Source organism: Eubalaena glacialis, chromosome 6 (assembly GCF_028564815.1).
Source record: "Eubalaena glacialis isolate mEubGla1 chromosome 6, mEubGla1.1.hap2.+ XY, whole genome shotgun sequence".
Lineage (NCBI taxonomy): Eukaryota > Metazoa > Chordata > Mammalia > Artiodactyla > Balaenidae > Eubalaena > Eubalaena glacialis.
Window position 1 is genome coordinate 138,262,331 of NC_083721.1, and position 23,856 is coordinate 138,286,186.

The following is a 23,856-nucleotide window of genomic DNA, read 5'->3' on the forward strand; positions in this document are numbered from 1 at the left end:
CGTTGTTCTGCTTTAGTTTCAAGGTAGTAAGCTTTTCAACACTCCTAGGGGCCTTGCTTCAGCACCCGTTTCAGTCAGAACACTGCGTAGAACCAGGAAGCTCTGCTCCTGCGTGTATGCTGCGTGTCAACCTAGAAATTAGAGACTGATGGCACAAGGCTAGTTTTCCCATTATGAAAGCTCCGTTGATGCGGCCCCGAAGCTACCTGAAAAGCACTGTTGTTACCGTGCTTTTACTTACAGCCGGCATGGTTCATAGAAGAAAATGAGTTTTCTCGAAAGAAACCTTGTGCTTCCAGTTCCTAGTTGGAAGCTCACCCTGCTCTGCTCTATACCAAACGTGAAAGTCAATGTGAGCACTAGCCTCGAAGTAAGGCCCTGATTATCCTGGCAAAACGGGAGGCGTGCAGCAGCTCCATGAGGCCTTCATCGCTGTTCTGCTTTAGTTTCACGGTAGTAAGCTTTCCAAGACTCCTAGGGACTTTGCTTAAGCAACCGTTTCGGTACCAGAACACTGCATAGACAGTAAGCTCTGGTCCTGCGTGTATGCTGCGTGTCAACCTAGATATTGGAGACTGATGGCATAAAGCTTCTTTTCCCATTATGAAAGCTCCGTTCATGCGGCCTCGAAGCTACCTGAAAAGCATGGTTGTTGCCGCGGTTTTCCTCACTGCCGGCATGGTTCATAGAAGAAAATGAGTTTTCTCGAAAGAAACCTTGTGCTTCCAGTTCCTAGTTGGAAGCTCACCCGGCTCTGCTCTATACCAAACGTGAAAGTCAATGTGAGCACTAGCCTCGAAGTAAGGCCCTGATTATCCTGGCAAAACGGGAGGCGTGCAGCAGCTCCATGAGGCCTTCATCGCTGTTCTGCTTTACTTTCACGGTAGTAAGCTTTCCAAGACTCCTAGGGACTTTGCTTAAGCAACCGTTTCGGTACCAGAACACTGCGTAGACAGTAAGCTCTGGTCCTGCGTGTATGCTGCGTGTCAACCTAGATATTGGAGACTGATGGCATAAAGCTTCTTTTCCCATTATGAAAGCTCCGTTCATGCGGCCTCGAAGCTACCTGAAAAGCATGGTTGTTGCCGGGGTTTTCCTCACTGCCGGCATGGTTCTGAGAAGAAAATGAGTTTTCTCCTACGAAACCTTGGGTTTCCAGTTCCTTGTTGGAAGCTCACCCTGCTCTGCTCTATACCTAATGTGAAAGTCAACGTGAGCCCAAGCTTCGAAGTAAGGCCCTGATTATCCTTGCAAAACGAGAGGCGTGCAGCAGCTCCATGAGGCCTTCATCGTTGTTCTGCTTTAGTTTCAAGGTAGTAAGCTTTTCAACACTCCTAGGGGCCTTGCTTCAGCACCCGTTTCAGTACCAGAACACTGCATAGAACCAGGAAGCTCTGCTCCTGCGTGTATGCTGCGTGTCAACCTAGAAATTAGAGACTGATGGCACAAGGCTAGTTTTCCCATTATGAAAGCTCCGTTGATGCGGCCCCGAAGCTACCTGAAAAGCACTGTTGTTACCGTGCTTTTACTTACAGCCGGCATGTTTCATAGAAGAAAATGAGTTTTCTCGAAAGAAACCTTGTGCTTCCAGTTCCTAGTTGGAAGCTCACCCTGCTCTGCTCTATACCAAACGTGAAAGTCAATGTGAGCACTAGCCTCGAAGTAAGGCCCTGATTATCCTGGCAAAACGGGAGGCGTGCAGCAGCTCCATGAGGCCTTCATCGCTGTTCTGCTTTAGTTTCACGGTAGTAAGCTTTCCAAGACTCCTAGGGACTTTGCTTAAGCAACCGTTTCGGTACCAGAACACTGCGTAGAGACAGTAAGCTCTGGTCCTGCGTGTATGCTGCGTGTCAACCTAGAAATTGGAGACTGATGGCATAAGGCTTCTTTTCCCATTATGAAAGCTCCGTTCATGCGGCCTCGAAGCTACCTGAAAAGCATGGTTGTTGCCGGGGTTTTCCTCACTGCCGGCATGGTTCTGAGAAGAAAATGAGTTTTCTCCTAAGAAACCTGGGGTTTCCAGTTCCTTGTTGGAAGCTCACCCTGCTCTGCGCTATACCTAAAATGAAAGTAAACGTGAGCCCAAGCTTCGAAGTAAGGCCCTGATTATCCTTGCAAAACGAGAGGCGTGCAGCCGCTCCATGAGGCCTTCATCGTTGTTCTGCTTTAGTTTCAAGGTAGTAAGCTTTTCAACACTCCTAGGGGCCTTGCTTCAGCACCCGTTTCAGTACCAGAACACCGCGTAGAACCAGGAAGCTCTGGTCCTGCGTGTATGCTGCGTGTCAACCTAGAAATTGGAGACTGATGGCATAAAGCTTCTTTTCCCATTATGAAAGCTCCGTTCATGCGGCCTCGAAGCTACCTGAAAAGCATGGTTGTTGACGGGGTTTTCCTCACTGCCGGCATGGTTCTGAGAAGAAAATGAGTTTTCTCCTGAGAAACCTTGGGTTTCCAGTTCCTTGTTGGAAGCTCACCCTGCTCTGCGCTATACCTAAAGTGAAAGTCAACGTGAGCCCAAGCTTCGAAGTAAGGCCCTGATTATCCTTGCAAAACGAGAGGCGTGCAGCAGCTCCATGAGGCCTTCATCGTTGTTCTGCTTTAGTTTCAAGGTAGTAAGCTTCTCAACACTCCTAGGGGCCTTGCTTCAGCACCCGTTTCAGTACCAGAACACTGCGTAGAACCAGGAAGCTCTGCTCCTGCGTGTATGCTGCGTGTCAACCTAGAAATTAGAGACTGATGGCATAAAGCTTCTTTTCCCATTATGAAAGCTCCGTTCATGCGGCCTCGAAGCTACCTGAAAAGCATTGTTGTTGCCGGGGTTTTCCTCACTGCCGGCATGGTTCTGAGAAGAAAATGAGTTTTCTCCTAAGAAACCTTGGGTTTCCCGTTCCTTGTTGGAAGCTCAACCTGCTCTGCTCTATACCTAAAATGAAAGTCAACGTGAGCCCAAGCTTCGAAGTAAGGCCCTGATTATCCTTGCAAAACGAGAGGCGTGCAGCAGCTCCATGAGGCCTTCATCGTTGTTCTGCTTTAGTTTCAAGGTAGTAAGCTTTTCAACACTCCTAGGGGCCTTGCTTCAGCACCCGTTTCAGTCAGAACACTGCGTAGAACCAGGAAGCTCTGCTCCTGCGTGTATGCTGCGTGTCAACCTAGAAATTAGAGACTGATGGCACAAGGCTAGTTTTCCCATTATGAAAGCTCCGTTGATGCGGCCCCGAAGCTACCTGAAAAGCACTGTTGTTACCGTGCTTTTACTTACAGCCGGCATGGTTCATAGAAGAAAATGAGTTTTCTCGAAAGAAACCTTGTGCTTCCAGTTCCTAGTTGGAAGCTCACCCTGCTCTGCTCTATACCAAACGTGAAAGTCAATGTGAGCACTAGCCTCGAAGTAAGGCCCTGATTATCCTGGCAAAACGGGAGGCGTGCAGCAGCTCCATGAGGCCTTCATCGCTGTTCTGCTTTAGTTTCACGGTAGTAAGCTTTCCAAGACTCCTAGGGACTTTGCTTAAGCAACCGTTTCGGTACCAGAACACTGCATAGACAGTAAGCTCTGGTCCTGCGTGTATGCTGCGTGTCAACCTAGATATTGGAGACTGATGGCATAAAGCTTCTTTTCCCATTATGAAAGCTCCGTTCATGCGGCCTCGAAGCTACCTGAAAAGCATGGTTGTTGCCGCGGTTTTCCTCACTGCCGGCATGGTTCATAGAAGAAAATGAGTTTTCTCGAAAGAAACCTTGTGCTTCCAGTTCCTAGTTGGAAGCTCACCCGGCTCTGCTCTATACCAAACGTGAAAGTCAATGTGAGCACTAGCCTCGAAGTAAGGCCCTGATTATCCTGGCAAAACGGGAGGCGTGCAGCAGCTCCATGAGGCCTTCATCGCTGTTCTGCTTTACTTTCACGGTAGTAAGCTTTCCAAGACTCCTAGGGACTTTGCTTAAGCAACCGTTTCGGTACCAGAACACTGCGTAGACAGTAAGCTCTGGTCCTGCGTGTATGCTGCGTGTCAACCTAGATATTGGAGACTGATGGCATAAAGCTTCTTTTCCCATTATGAAAGCTCCGTTCATGCGGCCTCGAAGCTACCTGAAAAGCATGGTTGTTGCCGGGGTTTTCCTCACTGCCGGCATGGTTCTGAGAAGAAAATGAGTTTTCTCCTACGAAACCTTGGGTTTCCAGTTCCTTGTTGGAAGCTCACCCTGCTCTGCTCTATACCTAATGTGAAAGTCAACGTGAGCCCAAGCTTCGAAGTAAGGCCCTGATTATCCTTGCAAAACGAGAGGCGTGCAGCAGCTCCATGAGGCCTTCATCGTTGTTCTGCTTTAGTTTCAAGGTAGTAAGCTTTGCAACACTCCTAGGGGACTTGCTTCAGCACCCGTTTCAGTACCAGAACACTGCGTAGAACCAGGAAGCTCTGGTCCTGCGTGTATGCTGCATGTCAACCTAGAAATTAGAGACTGATGGCACAAGGCTAGTTTTCCCATTATGAAAGCTCCGTTGATGCGGCCCCGAAGCTACCTGAAAAGCACTGTTGTTACCGTGCTTTTACTTACAGCTGGCATGGTTCATAGAAGAAAATGAGTTTTCTCGAAAGAAACCTTGTGCTTCCAGTTCCTAGTTGGAAGCTCACCCTGCTCTGCTCTATACCAAACGTGAAAGTCAATGTGAGCACTAGCCTCGAAGTAAGGCCCTGATTATCCTGGCAAAACGGGAGGCGTGCAGCAGCTCCATGAGGCCTTCATCGCTGTTCTGCTTTAGTTTCACGGTAGTAAGCTTTCCAAGACTCCTAGGGACTTTGCTTAAGCAACCGTTTCGGTACCAGAACACTGCGTAGAGACAGTAAGCTCTGGTCCTGCGTGTATGCTGCGTGTCAACCTAGAAATTGGAGACTGATGGCATAAGGCTTCTTTTCCCATTATGAAAGCTCCGTTCATGCGGCCTCGAAGCTACCTGAAAAGCATTGTTGTTGCCGGGGTTTTCCTCACTGCCGGCATGGTTCTCAGAAGAAAATGAGTTTTCTCCTAAGAAACCTGGGGTTTCCAGTTCCTTGTTGGAAGCTCACCCTGCTCTGCGCTATACCTAAAATGAAAGTAAACGTGAGCCCAAGCTTCGAAGTAAGGCCCTGATTATCCTTGCAAAACGAGAGGCGTGCAGCCGCTCCATGAGGCCTTCATCGTTGTTCTGCTTTAGTTTCAAGGTAGTAAGCTTTTCAACACTCCTAGGGGCCTTGCTTCAGCACCCGTTTCAGTACCAGAACACCGCGTAGAACCAGGAAGCTCTGGTCCTGCGTGTATGCTGCGTGTCAACCTAGAAATTGGAGACTGATGGCATAAAGCTTCTTTTCCCATTATGAAAGCTCCGTTCATGCGGCCTCGAAGCTACCTGAAAAGCATGGTTGTTGCCGGGGTTTTCCTCACTGCCGGCATGGTTCTGAGAAGAAAATGAGTTTTCTCCTGAGAAACCTTGGGTTTCCAGTTCCTTGTTGGAAGCTCACCCTGCTCTGCGCTATACCTAAAGTGAAAGTCAACGTGAGCCCAAGCTTCGAAGTAAGGCCCTGATTATCCTTGCAAAACGAGAGGCGTGCAGCAGCTCCATGAGGCCTTCATCGTTGTTCTGCTTTAGTTTCAAGGTAGTAAGCTTCTCAACACTCCTAGGGGCCTTGCTTCAGCACCCGTTTCACTACCAGAACACTGCGTAGAACCAGGAAGCTCTGCTCCTGCGTGTATGCTGCGTGTCAACCTAGAAATTAGAGACTGATGGCACAAGGCTAGTTTTCCCATTATGAAAGCTCCGTTCATGCGGCCTCGAAGCTACCTGAAAAGCATTGTTGTTGCCGGGGTTTTCCTCACTGCCGGCATGGTTCTGAGAAGAAAATGAGTTTTCTCCTAAGAAACCTTGGGTTTCCCGTTCCTTGTTGGAAGCTCAACCTGCTCTGCTCTATACCTAAAATGAAAGTCAACGTGAGCCCAAGCTTCGAAGTAAGGCCCTGATTATCCTTGCAAAACGAGAGGCGTGCAGCAGCTCCATGAGGCCTTCATCGTTGTTCTGCTTTAGTTTCAAGGTAGTAAGCTTTTCAACACTCCTAGGGGCCTTGCTTCAGCACCCGTTTCAGTCAGAACACTGCGTAGAACCAGGAAGCTCTGCTCCTGCGTGTATGCTGCGTGTCAACCTAGAAATTAGAGACTGATGGCACAAGGCTAGTTTTCCCATTATGAAAGCTCCGTTGATGCGGCCCCGAAGCTACCTGAAAAGCACTGTTGTTACCGTGCTTTTACTTACAGCCGGCATGGTTCATAGAAGAAAATGAGTTTTCTCGAAAGAAACCTTGTGCTTCCAGTTCCTAGTTGGAAGCTCACCCTGCTCTGCTCTATACCAAACGTGAAAGTCAATGTGAGCACTAGCCTCGAAGTAAGGCCCTGATTATCCTGGCAAAACGGGAGGCGTGCAGCAGCTCCATGAGGCCTTCATCGCTGTTCTGCTTTAGTTTCACGGTAGTAAGCTTTCCAAGACTCCTAGGGACTTTGCTTAAGCAACCGTTTCGGTACCAGAACACTGCATAGACAGTAAGCTCTGGTCCTGCGTGTATGCTGCGTGTCAACCTAGATATTGGAGACTGATGGCATAAAGCTTCTTTTCCCATTATGAAAGCTCCGTTCATGCGGCCTCGAAGCTACCTGAAAAGCATGGTTGTTGCCGCGGTTTTCCTCACTGCCGGCATGGTTCATAGAAGAAAATGAGTTTTCTCGAAAGAAACCTTGTGCTTCCAGTTCCTAGTTGGAAGCTCACCCGGCTCTGCTCTATACCAAACGTGAAAGTCAATGTGAGCACTAGCCTCGAAGTAAGGCCCTGATTATCCTGGCAAAACGGGAGGCGTGCAGCAGCTCCATGAGGCCTTCATCGCTGTTCTGCTTTACTTTCACGGTAGTAAGCTTTCCAAGACTCCTAGGGACTTTGCTTAAGCAACCGTTTCGGTACCAGAACACTGCGTAGACAGTAAGCTCTGGTCCTGCGTGTATGCTGCGTGTCAACCTAGATATTGGAGACTGATGGCATAAAGCTTCTTTTCCCATTATGAAAGCTCCGTTCATGCGGCCTCGAAGCTACCTGAAAAGCATGGTTGTTGCCGGGGTTTTCCTCACTGCCGGCATGGTTCTGAGAAGAAAATGAGTTTTCTCCTACGAAACCTTGGGTTTCCAGTTCCTTGTTGGAAGCTCACCCTGCTCTGCTCTATACCTAATGTGAAAGTCAACGTGAGCCCAAGCTTCGAAGTAAGGCCCTGATTATCCTTGCAAAACGAGAGGCGTGCAGCAGCTCCATGAGGCCTTCATCGTTGTTCTGCTTTAGTTTCAAGGTAGTAAGCTTTGCAACACTCCTAGGGGACTTGCTTCAGCACCCGTTTCAGTACCAGAACACTGCGTAGAACCAGGAAGCTCTGGTCCTGCGTGTATGCTGCATGTCAACCTAGAAATTAGAGACTGATGGCACAAGGCTAGTTTTCCCATTATGAAAGCTCCGTTGATGCGGCCCCGAAGCTACCTGAAAAGCACTGTTGTTACCGTGCTTTTACTTACAGCTGGCATGGTTCATAGAAGAAAATGAGTTTTCTCGAAAGAAACCTTGTGCTTCCAGTTCCTAGTTGGAAGCTCACCCTGCTCTGCTCTATACCAAACGTGAAAGTCAATGTGAGCACTAGCCTCGAAGTAAGGCCCTGATTATCCTGGCAAAACGGGAGGCGTGCAGCAGCTCCATGAGGCCTTCATCGCTGTTCTGCTTTAGTTTCACGGTAGTAAGCTTTCCAAGACTCCTAGGGACTTTGCTTAAGCAACCGTTTCGGTACCAGAACACTGCGTAGAGACAGTAAGCTCTGGTCCTGCGTGTATGCTGCGTGTCAACCTAGAAATTGGAGACTGATGGCATAAGGCTTCTTTTCCCATTATGAAAGCTCCGTTCATGCGGCCTCGAAGCTACCTGAAAAGCATTGTTGTTGCCGGGGTTTTCCTCACTGCCGGCATGGTTCTCAGAAGAAAATGAGTTTTCTCCTAAGAAACCTGGGGTTTCCAGTTCCTTGTTGGAAGCTCACCCTGCTCTGCGCTATACCTAAAATGAAAGTAAACGTGAGCCCAAGCTTCGAAGTAAGGCCCTGATTATCCTTGCAAAACGAGAGGCGTGCAGCCGCTCCATGAGGCCTTCATCGTTGTTCTGCTTTAGTTTCAAGGTAGTAAGCTTTTCAACACTCCTAGGGGCCTTGCTTCAGCACCCGTTTCAGTACCAGAACACCGCGTAGAACCAGGAAGCTCTGGTCCTGCGTGTATGCTGCGTGTCAACCTAGAAATTGGAGACTGATGGCATAAAGCTTCTTTTCCCATTATGAAAGCTCCGTTCATGCGGCCTCGAAGCTACCTGAAAAGCATGGTTGTTGCCGGGGTTTTCCTCACTGCCGGCATGGTTCTGAGAAGAAAATGAGTTTTCTCCTGAGAAACCTTGGGTTTCCAGTTCCTTGTTGGAAGCTCACCCTGCTCTGCGCTATACCTAAAGTGAAAGTCAACGTGAGCCCAAGCTTCGAAGTAAGGCCCTGATTATCCTTGCAAAACGAGAGGCGTGCAGCAGCTCCATGAGGCCTTCATCGTTGTTCTGCTTTAGTTTCAAGGTAGTAAGCTTCTCAACACTCCTAGGGGCCTTGCTTCAGCACCCGTTTCACTACCAGAACACTGCGTAGAACCAGGAAGCTCTGCTCCTGCGTGTATGCTGCGTGTCAACCTAGAAATTAGAGACTGATGGCACAAGGCTAGTTTTCCCATTATGAAAGATCCGTTGATGCGGCCCCGAAGCTACCTGAAAAGCACTGTTGTTACCGTGCTTTTACTTACAGCCGGCATGGTTCATAGAAGAAAATGAGTTTTCTCAAAAGAAACCTTGTGCTTCCAGTTCCTAGTTGGAAGCTCACCCTGCTCTGCTCTATACCAAACGTGAAAGTCAATGTGAGCACTAGCCTCGAAGTAAGGCCCTGATTATCCTGGCAAAACGGGAGGCGTGCAGCAGCTCCATGAGGCCCTCATCGCTGTTCTGCTTTAGTTTCAAGGTAGTAAGCTTTTCAACACTCCTAGGGGCCTTGCTTCAGCACCCGTTTCAGTCAGAACACTGCGTCGAACCAGGAAGCTCTGCTCCTGCGTGTATGCTGCGTGTCAACCTAGAAATTAGAGACTGATGGCACAAGGCTTGTTTTCCCATTTTGAAAGCTCCAGTCATGCGGCCTCGAAGCTACCTGAAAAGCACTGTTGTTACCGTGCTTTTACTTACAGCCGGCATGGCACATAGAAGAAAATGAGTTTTCTCGAAAGAAACCTTGTGCTTCCAGTTCCTAGTTGAAAGCTCACCCTGCTCTGCTCTATACCTAAAGTGAAAGTCAACGTGAGCCCAAGCTTCGAAGTAAGGCCCTGATTATCCTTGCAAAACGAGAGGCGTGCAGCAGCTCCATGAGGCCTTCATCGTTGTTCTGCTTTAGTTTCAAGGTAGTAAGCTTTTCAACACTCCTAGGGGCCTTGCTTCAGCACCCGTTTCAGTACCAGAACACTGCATAGAACCAGGAAGCTCTGCTCCTGCGTGTATGCTGCGTGTCAACCTAGAAATTAGAGACTGATGGCACAAGGCTAGTTTTCCCATTATGAAAGCTCCGTTGATGCGGCCCCGAAGCTACCTGAAAAGCACTGTTGTTACCGTGCTTTTACTTACAGCCGGCATGTTTCATAGAAGAAAATGAGTTTTCTCGAAAGAAACCTTGTGCTTCCAGTTCCTAGTTGGAAGCTCACCCTGCTCTGCTCTATACCAAACGTGAAAGTCAATGTGAGCACTAGCCTCGAAGTTAGGCCCGGATTATCCTGGCAAAACGGGAGGCGTGCAGCAGCTCCATGAGGCCTTCATCGCTGTTCTGCTTTAGTTTCACGGTTGTAAGCTTTCCAACATTCCTAGGGACTTTGCTTAAGCAACCGTTTCGGTACCAGAACACTGCGTAGAGACAGTAAGCTCTGGTCCTGCGTGTATGCTGCGTGTCAACCTAGAAATTGGAGACTGATGGTATAAGGCTTCTTTTCCCATTATGAAAGCTCCGTTCATGCGGCCTCGAAGCTACCTGAAAAGCATGGTTGTTGCCGGGGTTTTCCTCACTGCCGGCATGGTTCTGAGAAGAAAATGAGTTTTCTCCTAAGAAACCTTGGGTTTCCAGTTCCTTGTTGGAAGCTCACCCTGCTCTGCGCTATACCTAAAGTGAAAGTCAACGTGAGCCCAAGCTTCGAAGTAAGGCCCTGATTATCCTTGCAAAACGAGAGGCGTGCAGCAGCTCCATGAGGCCTTCATCGTTGTTCTGCTTTAGTTTCAAGGTAGTAAGCTTTTCAATACTCCTAGGGGCCTTGCTTCAGCACCCGTTTCAGTACCAGAACACTGCGTAGAACCAGGAAGCTCTGGTCCTGCGTGTATGCTGCGTGTCAACCTAGAAATTAGAGACTGATGGCACAAGGCTAGTTTTCCCATTATGAAAGCTCCGTTGATGCGGCCCCGAAGCTACCTGAAAAGCACTGTTGTTACCGTGCTTTTACTTACAGCCGGCATGGTTCATAGAAGAAAATGAGTTTTCTCGAAAGAAACCTTGTGCTTCCAGTTCCTAGTTGGAAGCTCACCCGGCTCTGCTCTATACCAAACGTGAAAGTCAATGTGAGCACTAGCCTCGAAGTAAGGCCCTGATTATCCTGGCAAAACGGGAGGCGTGCAGCAGCTCCATGAGGCCTTCATCGCTGTTCTGCTTTAGTTTCACGGTAGTAAGCTTTTCAAGACTCCTAGGGACTTTGCTTAAGCAACCGTTTCGGTACCAGAACACTGCGTAGAGACAGTAAGCTCTGGTCCTGCGTGTATGCTGCGTGTCAACCTAGAAATTGGAGACTGATGGCATAAGGCTTCTTTTCCCATTATGAAAGCTCCGTTCATGCGGCCTCGAAGCTACCTGAAAAGCATTGTTGTTGCCGGGGTTTTCCTCACTGCCCGCATGGTTCTGAGAAGAAAATGAGTTTTCTCCTAAAAACCTTGGGGTTCCAGTTCCTTGTTGGAAGCTCACCCTGCTCTGCGCTATACCTAAAGTGAAAGTCAACGTGAGCTCAAGCTTCAAAGTAAGGCCCTGATTATCCTTGCAAAACGAGAGGCGTGCAGCAGCTCCATGAGGCCTTCATCGTTGTTCTGCTTTAGTTTCAAGGTAGTAAGCTTTTCAACACTACTAGGGGCCTTGCTTCAGCACCCGTTTCAGTCAGAACACTGCGTAGAACCAGGAAGCTCTGGTCCTGCGTGTATGCTGCGTGTCAACCTAGAAATTAGAGACTGATGGCACAAGGCTTGTTTTCCCATTTTGAAAGCTCCGTTGATGCGGCCCCGAAGCTACCTGAAAAGCACTGTTGTTACCGTGCTTTTACTTACAGCCGGCATGGCACATAGAAGAAAATGAGTTTTCTCGAAAGAAACCTTGTGCTTCCAGTTCTTAGTTGAAAGCTCACCCTGCTCTGCTCTATACCTAAAGTGAAAGTCAACGTGAGCCCAAGCTTCGAAGTAAGGCCCTGATTATCCTTGCAAAACGAGAGGCGTGCAGCAGCTCCATGAGGCCTTCATCGTTGTTCTGCTTTAGTTTCAAGGTAGTAAGCTTTTCAACACTCCTAGGGGCCTTGCTTCAGCACCCGTTTCAGTACCAGAACACTGCGTAGAACCAGGAAGCTCTGCTCCTGCGTGTATGCTGCGTGTCAACCTAGAAATTAGAGACTGATGGCACAAGGCTAGTTTTCCCATTATGAAAGCTCCGTTGATGCGGCCCCGAAGCTACCTGAAAAGCACTGTTGTTACCGTGCTTTTACCTACAGCCGGCATGGTTCATAGAAGAAAATGAGTTTTCTCGAAAGAAACCTTGTGCTTCCAGTTCCTAGTTGGAATCTCACCCTGCTCTGCTCTATACCAAACGTGAAAGTCAATGTGAGCACTAGCCTCGAAGTAAGGCCCTGATTATCCTGGCAAAACGGGAGGCGTGCAGCAGCTCCATGAGGCCTTCATCGCTGTTCTGCTTTAGTTTCACGGTAGTAAGCTTTCCAAGACTCCTAGGGACTTTGCTTAAGCAACCGTTTCGGTACCAGAACACTGCGTAGACAGTAAGCTCTGGTCCTGCGTGTATGCTGCGTGTCAACCTAGATATTGGAGACTGATGGCATAAAGCTTCTTTTCCCATTATGAAAGCTCCGTTCATGCGGCCTCGAAGCTACCTGAAAAGCATGGTTGTTGCCGGGGTTTTCCTCACTGCTGGCATGGTTCTGAGAAGAAAATGAGTTTTCTCCTAAGAAACCTTGGGTTTCCAGTTCCTTGTTGGAAGCTCACCCTGCTCTGCTCTATACCTAATGTGAAAGTCAACGTGAGCCCAAGCTTCGAAGTAAGGCCCTGATTATCCTTGCAAAACGAGAGGCGTGCAGCAGCTCCATGAGGCCTTCATCGCTGTTCTGCTTTAGTTTCAAGGTAGTAAGCTTTGCAACACTCCTAGGGGACTTGCTTCAGCACCCGTTTCAGTACCAGAACACTGCGTAGAACCAGGAAGCTCTGCTCCTGCGTGTATGCTGCGTGTCAACCTAGAAATTAGAGACTGATGGCATAAAGCTTCTTTTCCCATTATGAAAGCTCCGTTCATGCGGCCTCGAAGCTACCTGAAAAGCATGGTTGTTGCCGGGGTTTTCCTCACTGCCGGCATGGTTCATAGAAGAAAATGAGTTTTCTCGAAAGAAACCTTGTGCTTCCAGTTCCTAGTTGGAAGCTCACCCGGCTCTGCTCTATACCAAACGTGAAAGTCAATGTGAGCACTAGCCTCGAAGTAAGGCCCTGATTATCCTGGCAAAACGGGAGGCGTGCAGCAGCTCCATGAGGCCTTCATCGCTGTTCTGCTTTAGTTTCACGGTAGTAAGCTTTCCAAGACTCCTAGGGACTTTGCTTAAGCAACCGTTTCGGTACCAGAACACTGCGTAGACAGTAAGCTCTGGTCCTGCGTGTATGCTGCGTGTCAACCTAGATATTGGAGACTGATGGCATAAAGCTTCTTTTCCCATTATGAAAGCTCCGTTCATGCGGCCTCGAAGCTACCTGAAAAGCATGGTTGTTGCCGGGGTTTTCCTCACTGCCGGCATGGTTCTGAGAAGAAAATGAGTTTTCTCCTACGAAACCTTGGGTTTCCAGTTCCTTGTTGGAAGCTCACCCTGCTCTGCTCTATACCTAATGTGAAAGTCAACGTGAGCCCAAGCTTCGAAGTAAGGCCCTGATTATCCTTGCAAAACGAGAGGCGTGCAGCAGCTCCATGAGGCCTTCATCGTTGTTCTGCTTTAGTTTCAAGGTAGTAAGCTTTGCAACACTCCTAGGGGACTTGCTTCAGCACCCGTTTCAGTACCAGAACACTGCGTAGAACCAGGAAGCTCTGGTCCTGCGTGTATGCTGCGTGTCAACCTAGAAATTAGAGACTGATGGCACAAGGCTAGTTTTCCCATTATGAAAGCTCCGTTGATGCGGCCCCGAAGCTACCTGAAAAGCACTGTTGTTACCGTGCTTTTACTTACAGCTGGCATGGTTCATAGAAGAAAATGAGTTTTCTCGAAAGAAACCTTGTGCTTCCAGTTCCTAGTTGGAAGCTCACCCTGCTCTGCTCTATACCAAACGTGAAAGTCAATGTGAGCACTAGCCTCGAAGTAAGGCCCTGATTATCCTGGCAAAACGGGAGGCGTGCAGCAGCTCCATGAGGCCTTCATCGCTGTTCTGCTTTAGTTTCACGGTAGTAAGCTTTCCAAGACTCCTAGGGACTTTGCTTAAGCAACCGTTTCGGTACCAGAACACTGCGTAGAGACAGTAAGCTCTGGTCCTGCGTGTATGCTGCGTGTCAACCTAGAAATTGGAGACTGATGGCATAAGGCTTCTTTTCCCATTATGAAAGCTCCGTTCATGCGGCCTCGAAGCTACCTGAAAAGCATGGTTGTTGCCGGGGTTTTCCTCACTGCCGGCATGGTTCTCAGAAGAAAATGAGTTTTCTCCTAAGAAACCTGGGGTTTCCAGTTCCTTGTTGGAAGCTCACCCTGCTCTGCGCTATACCTAAAATGAAAGTAAACGTGAGCCCAAGCTTCGAAGTAAGGCCCTGATTATCCTTGCAAAACGAGAGGCGTGCAGCCGCTCCATGAGGCCTTCATCGTTGTTCTGCTTTAGTTTCAAGGTAGTAAGCTTTTCAACACTCCTAGGGGCCTTGCTTCAGCACCCGTTTCAGTACCAGAACACCGCGTAGAACCAGGAAGCTCTGGTCCTGCGTGTATGCTGCGTGTCAACCTAGAAATTGGAGACTGATGGCATAAAGCTTCTTTTCCCATTATGAAAGCTCCGTTCATGCGGCCTCGAAGCTACCTGAAAAGCATGGTTGTTGCCGGGGTTTTCCTCACTGCCGGCATGGTTCTGAGAAGAAAATGAGTTTTCTCCTGAGAAACCTTGGGTTTCCAGTTCCTTGTTGGAAGCTCACCCTGCTCTGCGCTATACCTAAAGTGAAAGTCAACGTGAGCCCAAGCTTCGAAGTAAGGCCCTGATTATCCTTGCAAAACGAGAGGCGTGCAGCAGCTCCATGAGGCCTTCATCGTTGTTCTGCTTTAGTTTCAAGGTAGTAAGCTTCTCAACACTCCTAGGGGCCTTGCTTCAGCACCCGTTTCAGTACCAGAACACTGCGTAGAACCAGGAAGCTCTGCTCCTGCGTGTATGCTGCGTGTCAACCTAGAAATTAGAGACTGATGGCACAAGGCTAGTTTTCCCATTATGAAAGCTCCGTTGATGCGGTCCCGAAGCTACCTGAAAAGCACTGTTGTTACCGTGCTTTTACTTACAGCCGGCATGGTTCATAGAAGAAAATGAGTTTTCTCGAAAGAAACCTTGTGCTTCCAGTTCCTAGTTGGAAGCTCACCCGGCTCTGCTCTATACCAAACGTGAAAGTCAATGTGAGCACTAGCCTCGAAGTAAGGCCCTGATTATCCTGGCAAAACGGGAGGCGTGCAGCAGCTCCATGAGGCCTTCATCGCTGTTCTGCTTTAGTTTCACGGTAGTAAGCTTTCCAAGACTCCTAGGGACTTTGCTTAAGCAACCGTTTCGGTACCAGAACACTGCGTAGACAGTAAGCTCTGGTCCTGCGTGTATGCTGCGTGTCAACCTAGATATTGGAGACTGATGGCATAAAGCTTCTTTTCCCATTATGAAAGCTCCGTTCATGCGGCCTCGAAGCTACCTGAAAAGCATGGTTGTTGCCGGGGTTTTCCTCACTGCCGGCATGGTTCATAGAAGAAAATGAGTTTTCTCGAAAGAAACCTTGTGCTTCCAGTTCCTAGTTGGAAGCTCACCCGGCTCTGCTCTATACCAAACGTGAAAGTCAATGTGAGCACTAGCCTCGAAGTAAGGCCCTGATTATCCTGGCAAAACGGGAGGCGTGCAGCAGCTCCATGAGGCCTTCATCGCTGTTCTGCTTTAGTTTCACGGTAGTAAGCTTTCCAAGACTCCTAGGGACTTTGCTTAAGCAACCGTTTCGGTACCAGAACACTGCGTAGACAGTAAGCTCTGGTCCTGCGTGTATGCTGCGTGTCAACCTAGATATTGGAGACTGATGGCATAAAGCTTCTTTTCCCATTATGAAAGCTCCGTTCATGCGGCCTCGAAGCTACCTGAAAAGCATGGTTGTTGCCGGGGTTTTCCTCACTGCCGGCATGGTTCTGAGAAGAAAATGAGTTTTCTCCTACGAAACCTTGGGTTTCCAGTTCCTTGTTGGAAGCTCACCCTGCTCTGCTCTATACCTAATGTGAAAGTCAACGTGAGCCCAAGCTTCGAAGTAAGGCCCTGATTATCCTTGCAAAACGAGAGGCGTGCAGCAGCTCCATGAGGCCTTCATCGTTGTTCTGCTTTAGTTTCAAGGTAGTAAGCTTTGCAACACTCCTAGGGGACTTGCTTCAGCACCCGTTTCAGTACCAGAACACTGCAAAGAACCAGGAAGCTCTGCTCCTGTGTGTATGCTGCGTGTCAACCTAGAAATTAGAGACTGATGGCACAAGGCTAGTTTTCCCATTATGAAAGCTCCGTTGATGCGGCCCCGAAGCTACCTGAAAAGCACTGTTGTTACCGTGCTTTTACTTACAGCCGGCATGTTTCATAGAAGAAAATGAGTTTTCTCGAAAGAAACCTTGTGCTTCCAGTTCCTAGTTGGAAGCTCACCCTGCTCTGCTCTATACCAAACGTGAAAGTCAATGTGAGCACTAGCCTCGAAGTAAGGCCCGGATTATCCTGGCAAAACGGGAGGCGTGCAGCAGCTCCATGAGGCCTTCATCGCTGTTCTGCTTTAGTTTCACGGTTGTAAGCTTTCCAACATTCCTAGGGACTTTGCTTAAGCAACCGTTTCGGTACCAGAACACTGCGTAGAGACAGTAAGCTCTGGTCCTGCGTGTATGCTGCGTGTCAACCTAGAAATTGGAGACTGATGGTATAAGGCTTCTTTTCCCATTATGAATGCTCCGTTCATGCGGCCTCGAAGCTACCTGAAAAGCATGGTTGTTGCCGGGGTTTTCCTCACTGCCGGCATGGTTCTGAGAAGAAAATGAGTTTTCTCCTAAGAAACCTTGGGTTTCCAGTTCCTTGTAGGAAGCTCACCCTGCTCTGCGCTATACCTAAAGTGAAAGTCAACGTGAGCCCAAGCTTCGAAGTAAGGCCCTGATTATCCTTGCAAAACGAGAGGCGTGCAGCAGCTCCATGAGGCCTTCATCGTTGTTCTGCTTTAGTTTCAAGGTAGTAAGCTTTTCAATACTCCTAGGGGCCTTGCTTCAGCACCCGTTTCAGTACCAGAACACTGCGTAGAACCAGGAAGCTCTGGTCCTGCGTGTATGCTGCGTGTCAACCTAGAAATTAGAGACTGATGGCACAAGGCTAGTTTTCCCATTATGAAAGCTCCGTTGATGCGGCCCCGAAGCTACCTGAAAAGCACTGTTGTTACCGTGCTTTTACTTACAGCCGGCATGGTTCATAGAAGAAAATGAGTTTTCTCGAAAGAAACCTTGTGCTTCCAGTTCCTAGTTGGAAGCTCACCCTGCTCTGCTCTATACCAAACGTGAAAGTCAATGTGAGCACTAGCCTCGAAGTAAGGCCCTGATTATCCTGGCAAAACGGGAGGCGTGCAGCAGCTCCATGAGGCCTTCATCGCTGTTCTGCTTTAGTTTCACGGTAGTAAGCTTTCCAAGACTCCTAGGGACTTTGCTTAAGCAACCGTTTCGGTACCAGAACACTGCGTAGAGACAGTAAGCTCTGGTCCTGCGTGTATGCTGCGTGTCAACCTAGAAATTGGAGACTGATGGCACAAGGCTTCTTTTCCCATTATGAAAGCTCCGTTCATGCGGCCTCGAAGCTACCTGAAAAGCATTGTTGTTGCCGGGGTTTTCCTCACTGCCGGCATGGTTCTGAGAAGAAAATGAGTTTTCTCCTAAAAACCTTGGGGTTCCAGTTCCTTGTTGGAAGCTCACCCTGCTCTGCGCTATACCTAAAGTGAAAGTCAACGTGAGCTCAAGCTTCAAAGTAAGGCCCTGATTATCCTTGCAAAACGAGAGGCGTGCAGCAGCTCCATGAGGCCTTCATCGTTGTTCTGCTTTAGTTTCAAGGTAGTAAGCTTTTCAACACTACTAGGGGCCTTGCTTCAGCACCCGTTTCAGTCAGAACACTGCGTAGAACCAGGAAGCTCTGGTCCTGCGTGTATGCTGCGTGTCAACCTAGAAATTAGATACTGATGGCACAAGGCTTGTTTTCCCATTTTGAAAGCTCCGTTGATGCGGCCCCGAAGCTACCTTAAAAGCACTGTTGTTACCGTGCTTTTACTTACAGCCGGCATGGCACATAGAAGAAAATGAGTTTTCTCGAAAGAAACCTTGTGCTTCCAGTTCTTAGTTGAAAGCTCACCCTGCTCTGCTCTATACCTAAAGTGAAAGTCAACGTGAGCCCAAGCTTCGAAGTAAGGCCCTGATTATCCTTGCAAAACGAGAGGCGTGCAGCAGCTCCATGAGGCCTTCATCGTTGTTCTGCTTTAGTTTCAAGGTAGTAAGCTTTTCAACACTCCTAGGGGCCTTGCTTCAGCACCCGTTTCAGTACCAGAACACTGCGTAGAACCAGGAAGCTCTGCTCCTGCGTGTATGCTGCGTGTCAACCTAGAAATTAGAGACTGATGGCACAAGGCTAGTTTTCCCATTATGAAAGCTCCGTTGATGCGGCCCCGAAGCTACCTGAAAAGCACTGTTGTTACCGTGCTTTTACTTACAGCCGGCATGGTTCATAGAAGAAAATGAGTTTTCTCGAAAGAAACCTTGTGCTTCCAGTTCCTAGTTGGAATCTCACCCTGCTCTGCTCTATACCAAACGTGAAAGTCAATGTGAGCACTAGCCTCGAAGTAAGGCCCTGATTATCCTGGCAAAACGGGAGGCGTGCAGCAGCTCCATGAGGCCTTCATCGCTGTTCTGCTTTAGTTTCACGGTAGTAAGCTTTCCAAGACTCCTAGGGACTTTGCTTAAGCAACCGTTTCGGTACCAGAACACTGCGTAGACAGTACGCTCTGGTCCTGCGTGTATGCTGCGTGTCAACCTAGATATTGGAGACTGATGGCATAAAGCTTCTTTTCCCATTATGAAAGCTCCGTTCATGCGGCCTCGAAGCTACCTGAAAAGCATGGTTGTTGCCGGGGTTTTCCTCACTGCTGGCATGGTTCTGAGAAGAAAATGAGTTTTCTCCTAAGAAACCTTGGGTTTCCAGTTCCTTGTTGGAAGCTCACCCTGCTCTGCTCTATACCTAATGTGAAAGTCAACGTGAGCCCAAGCTTCGAAGTAAGGCCCTGATTATCCTTGCAAAACGGGAGGCGTGCAGCAGCTCCATGAGGCCTTCATCGCTGTTCTGCTTTAGTTTCAAGGTAGTAAGCTTTGCAACACTCCTAGGGGACTTGCTTCAGCACCCGTTTCAGTACCAGAACACTGCGTAGAACCAGGAAGCTCTGCTCCTGCGTGTATGCTGCGTGTCAACCTAGAAATTAGAGACTGATGGCATAAAGCTTCTTTTCCCATTATGAAAGCTCCGTTCATGCGGCCTCGAAGCTACCTGAAAAGCATGGTTGTTGCCGGGGTTTTCCTCACTGCCGGCATGGTTCATAGAAGAAAATGAGTTTTCTCGAAAGAAACCTTGTGCTTCCAGTTCCTAGTTGGAAGCTCACCCGGCTCTGCTCTATACCAAACGTGAAAGTCAATGTGAGCACTAGCCTCGAAGTAAGGCCCTGATTATCCTGGCAAAACGGGAGGCGTGCAGCAGCTCCATGAGGCCTTCATCGCTGTTCTGCTTTAGTTTCACGGTAGTAAGCTTTCCAAGACTCCTAGGGACTTTGCTTAAGCAACCGTTTCGGTACCAGAACACTGCGTAGACAGTAAGCTCTGGTCCTGCGTGTATGCTGCGTGTCAACCTAGATATTGGAGACTGATGGCATAAAGCTTCTTTTCCCATTATGAAAGCTCCGTTCATGCGGCCTCGAAGCTACCTGAAAAGCATGGTTGTTGCCGGGGTTTTCCTCACTGCCGGCATGGTTCTGAGAAGAAAATGAGTTTTCTCCTACGAAACCTTGGGTCTCCAGTTACTTGTTGGAAGCTCACCCTGCTCTGCTCTATACCTAATGTGAAAGTCAACGTGAGCCCAAGCTTCGAAGTAAGGCCCTGATTATCCTTGCAAAACGAGAGGCGTGCAGCAGCTCCATGAGGCCTTCATCGTTGTTCTGCTTTAGTTTCAAGGTAGTAAGCTTTGCAACACTCCTAGGGGACTTGCTTCAGCACCCGTTTCAGTACCAGAACACTGCGTAGAACCAGGAAGCTCTGGTCCTGCGTGTATGCTGCGTGTCAACCTAGAAATTAGAGACTGATGGCACAAGGCTAGTTTTCCCATTATGAAAGCTCCGTTGATGCGGCCCCGAAGCTACCTGAAAAGCACTGTTGTTACCGTGCTTTTACTTACAGCTGGCATGGTTCATAGAAGAAAATGAGTTTTCTCGAAAGAAACCTTGTGCTTCCAGTTCCTAGTTGGAAGCTCACCCTGCTCTGCTCTATACCAAACGTGAAAGTCAATGTGAGCACTAGCCTCGAAGTAAGGCCCTGATTATCCTGGCAAAACGGGAGGCGTGCAGCAGCTCCATGAGGCCTTCATCGCTGTTCTGCTTTAGTTTCACGGTAGTAAGCTTTCCAAGACTCCTAGGGACTTTGCTTAAGCAACCGTTTCGGTACCAGAACACTGCGTAGAGACAGTAAGCTCTGGTCCTGCGTGTATGCTGCGTGTCAACCTAGAAATTGGAGACTGATGGCATAAGGCTTCTTTTCCCATTATGAAAGCTCCGTTCATGCGGCCTCGAAGCTACCTGAAAAGCATGGTTGTTGCCGGGGTTTTCCTCACTGCCGGCATGGTTCTCAGAAGAAAATGAGTTTTCTCCTAAGAAACCTGGGGTTTCCAGTTCCTTGTTGGAAGCTCACCCTGCTCTGCGCTATACCTAAAATGAAAGTAAACGTGAGCCCAAGCTTCGAAGTAAGGCCCTGATTATCCTTGCAAAACGAGAGGCGTGCAGCCGCTCCATGAGGCCTTCATCGTTGTTCTGCTTTAGTTTCAAGGTAGTAAGCTTTTCAACACTCCTAGGGGCCTTGCTTCAGCACCCGTTTCACTACCAGAACACCGCGTAGAACCAGGAAGCTCTGGTCCTGCGTGTATGCTGCGTGTCAACCTAGAAATTGGAGACTGATGGCATAAAGCTTCTTTTCCCATTATGAAAGCTCCGTTCATGCGGCCTCGAAGCTACCTGAAAAGCATGGTTGTTGCCGGGGTTTTCCTCACTGCCGGCATGGTTCTGAGAAGAAAATGAGTTTTCTCCTGAGAAACCTTGGGTTTCCAGTTCCTTGTTGGAAGCTCACCCTGCTCTGCGCTATACCTAATGTGAAAGTCAACGTGAGCCCAAGCTTCGAAGTAAGGCCCTGATTATCCTTGCAAAACGAGAGGCGTGCAGCAGCTCCATGAGGCCTTCATCGTTGTTCTGCTTTAGTTTCAAGGTAGTAAGCTTCTCAACACTCCTAGGGGCCTTGCTTCAGCACCCGTTTCAGTCAGAACACTGCGTAGAACCAGGAAGCTCTGGTCCTGCGTGTATGCTGCGTGTCAACCTAGAAATTAGAGACTGATGGCACAAGGCTTGTTTTCCCATTTTGAAAGCTCCGTTGATGCGGCCCCGAAGCTACCTGAAAAGCACTGTTGTTACCGTGCTTTTACTTACAGCCGGCATGGCACATAGAAGAAAATGAGTTTTCTCGAAAGAAACCTTGTGCTTCCAGTTCTTAGTTGAAAGCTCACCCTGCTCTGCTCTATACCTAAAGTGAAAGTCAACGTGAGCCCAAGCTTCGAAGTAAGGCCCTGATTATCCTTGCAAAACGAGAGGCGTGCAGCAGCTCCATGAGGCCTTCATCGTTGTTCTGCTTTAGTTTCAAGGTAGTAAGCTTTTCAACACTCCTAGGGGCCTTGCTTCAGCACCCGTTTCAGTACCAGAACACTGCGTAGAACCAGGAAGCTCTGCTCCTGCGTGTATGCTGCGTGTCAACCTAGAAATTAGAGACTGATGGCACAAGGCTAGTTTTCCCATTATGAAAGCTCCGTTGATGCGGCCCCGAAGCTACCTGAAAAGCACTGTTGTTACCGTGCTTTTACTTACAGCCGGCATGGTTCATAGAAGAAAATGAGTTTTCTCGAAAGAAACCTTGTGCTTCCAGTTCCTAGTTGGAATCTCACCCTGCTCTGCTCTATACCAAACGTGAAAGTCAATGTGAGCACTAGCCTCGAAGTAAGGCCCTGATTATCCTGGCAAAACGGGAGGCGTGCAGCAGCTCCATGAGGCCTTCATCGCTGTTCTGCTTTAGTTTCACGGTAGTAAGCTTTCCAAGACTCCTAGGGACTTTGCTTAAGCAACCGTTTCGGTACCAGAACACTGCGTAGACAGTAAGCTCTGGTCCTGCGTGTATGCTGCGTGTCAACCTAGATATTGGAGACTGATGGCATAAAGCTTCTTTTCCCATTATGAAAGCTCCGTTCATGCGGCCTCGAAGCTACCTGAAAAGCATGGTTGTTGCCGGGGTTTTCCTCACTGCTGGCATGGTTCTGAGAAGAAAATGAGTTTTCTCCTAAGAAACCTTGGGTTTCCAGTTCCTTGTTGGAAGCTCACCCTGCTCTGCTCTATACCTAATGTGAAAGTCAACGTGAGCCCAAGCTTCGAAGTAAGGCCCTGATTATCCTTGCAAAACGAGAGGCGTGCAGCAGCTCCATGAGGCCTTCATCGCTGTTCTGCTTTAGTTTCAAGGTAGTAAGCTTTGCAACACTCCTAGGGGACTTGCTTCAGCACCCGTTTCAGTACCAGAACACTGCGTAGAACCAGGAAGCTCTGCTCCTGCGTGTATGCTGCGTGTCAACCTAGAAATTAGAGACTGATGGCATAAAGCTTCTTTTCCCATTATGAAAGCTCCGTTCATGCGGCCTCGAAGCTACCTGAAAAGCATGGTTGTTGCCGGGGTTTTCCTCACTGCCGGCATGGTTCATAGAAGAAAATGAGTTTTCTCGAAAGAAACCTTGTGCTTCCAGTTCCTAGTTGGAAGCTCACCCGGCTCTGCTCTATACCAAACGTGAAAGTCAATGTGAGCACTAGCCTCGAAGTAAGGCCCTGATTATCCTGGCAAAACGGGAGGCGTGCAGCAGCTCCATGAGGCCTTCATCGCTGTTCTGCTTTAGTTTCACGGTAGTAAGCTTTCCAAGACTCCTAGGGACTTTGCTTAAGCAACCGTTTCGGTACCAGAACACTGCGTAGACAGTAAGCTCTGGTCCTGCGTGTATGCTGCGTGTCAACCTAGATATTGGAGACTGATGGCATAAAGCTTCTTTTCCCATTATGAAAGCTCCGTTCATGCGGCCTCGAAGCTACCTGAAAAGCATGGTTGTTGCCGGGGTTTTCCTCACTGCCGGCATGGTTCTGAGAAGAAAATGAGTTTTCTCCTACGAAACCTTGGGTTTCCAGTTCCTTGTTGGAAGCTCACCCTGCTCTGCTCTATACCTAATGTGAAAGTCAACGTGAGCCCAAGCTTCGAAGTAAGGCCCTGATTATCCTTGCAAAACGAGAGGCGTGCAGCAGCTCCATGAGGCCTTCATCGTTGTTCTGCTTTAGTTTCAAGGTAGTAAGCTTTGCAACACTCCTAGGGGACTTGCTTCAGCACCCGTTTCAGTACCAGAACACTGCGTAGAACCAGGAAGCTCTGGTCCTGCGTGTATGCTGCGTGTCAACCTAGAAATTAGAGACTGATGGCACAAGGCTAGTTTTCCCATTATGAAAGCTCCGTTGATGCGGCCCCGAAGCTACCTGAAAAGCACTGTTGTTACCGTGCTTTTACTTACAGCTGGCATGGTTCATAGAAGAAAATGAGTTTTCTCGAAAGAAACCTTGTGCTTCCAGTTCCTAGTTGGAAGCTCACCCTGCTCTGCTCTATACCAAACGTGAAAGTCAATGTGAGCACTAGCCTCGAAGTAAGGCCCTGATTATCCTGGCAAAACGGGAGGCGTGCAGCAGCTCCATGAGGCCTTCATCGCTGTTCTGCTTTAGTTTCACGGTAGTAAGCTTTCCAAGACTCCTAGGGACTTTGCTTAAGCAACCGTTTCGGTACCAGAACACTGCGTAGAGACAGTAAGCTCTGGTCCTGCGTGTATGCTGCGTGTCAACCTAGAAA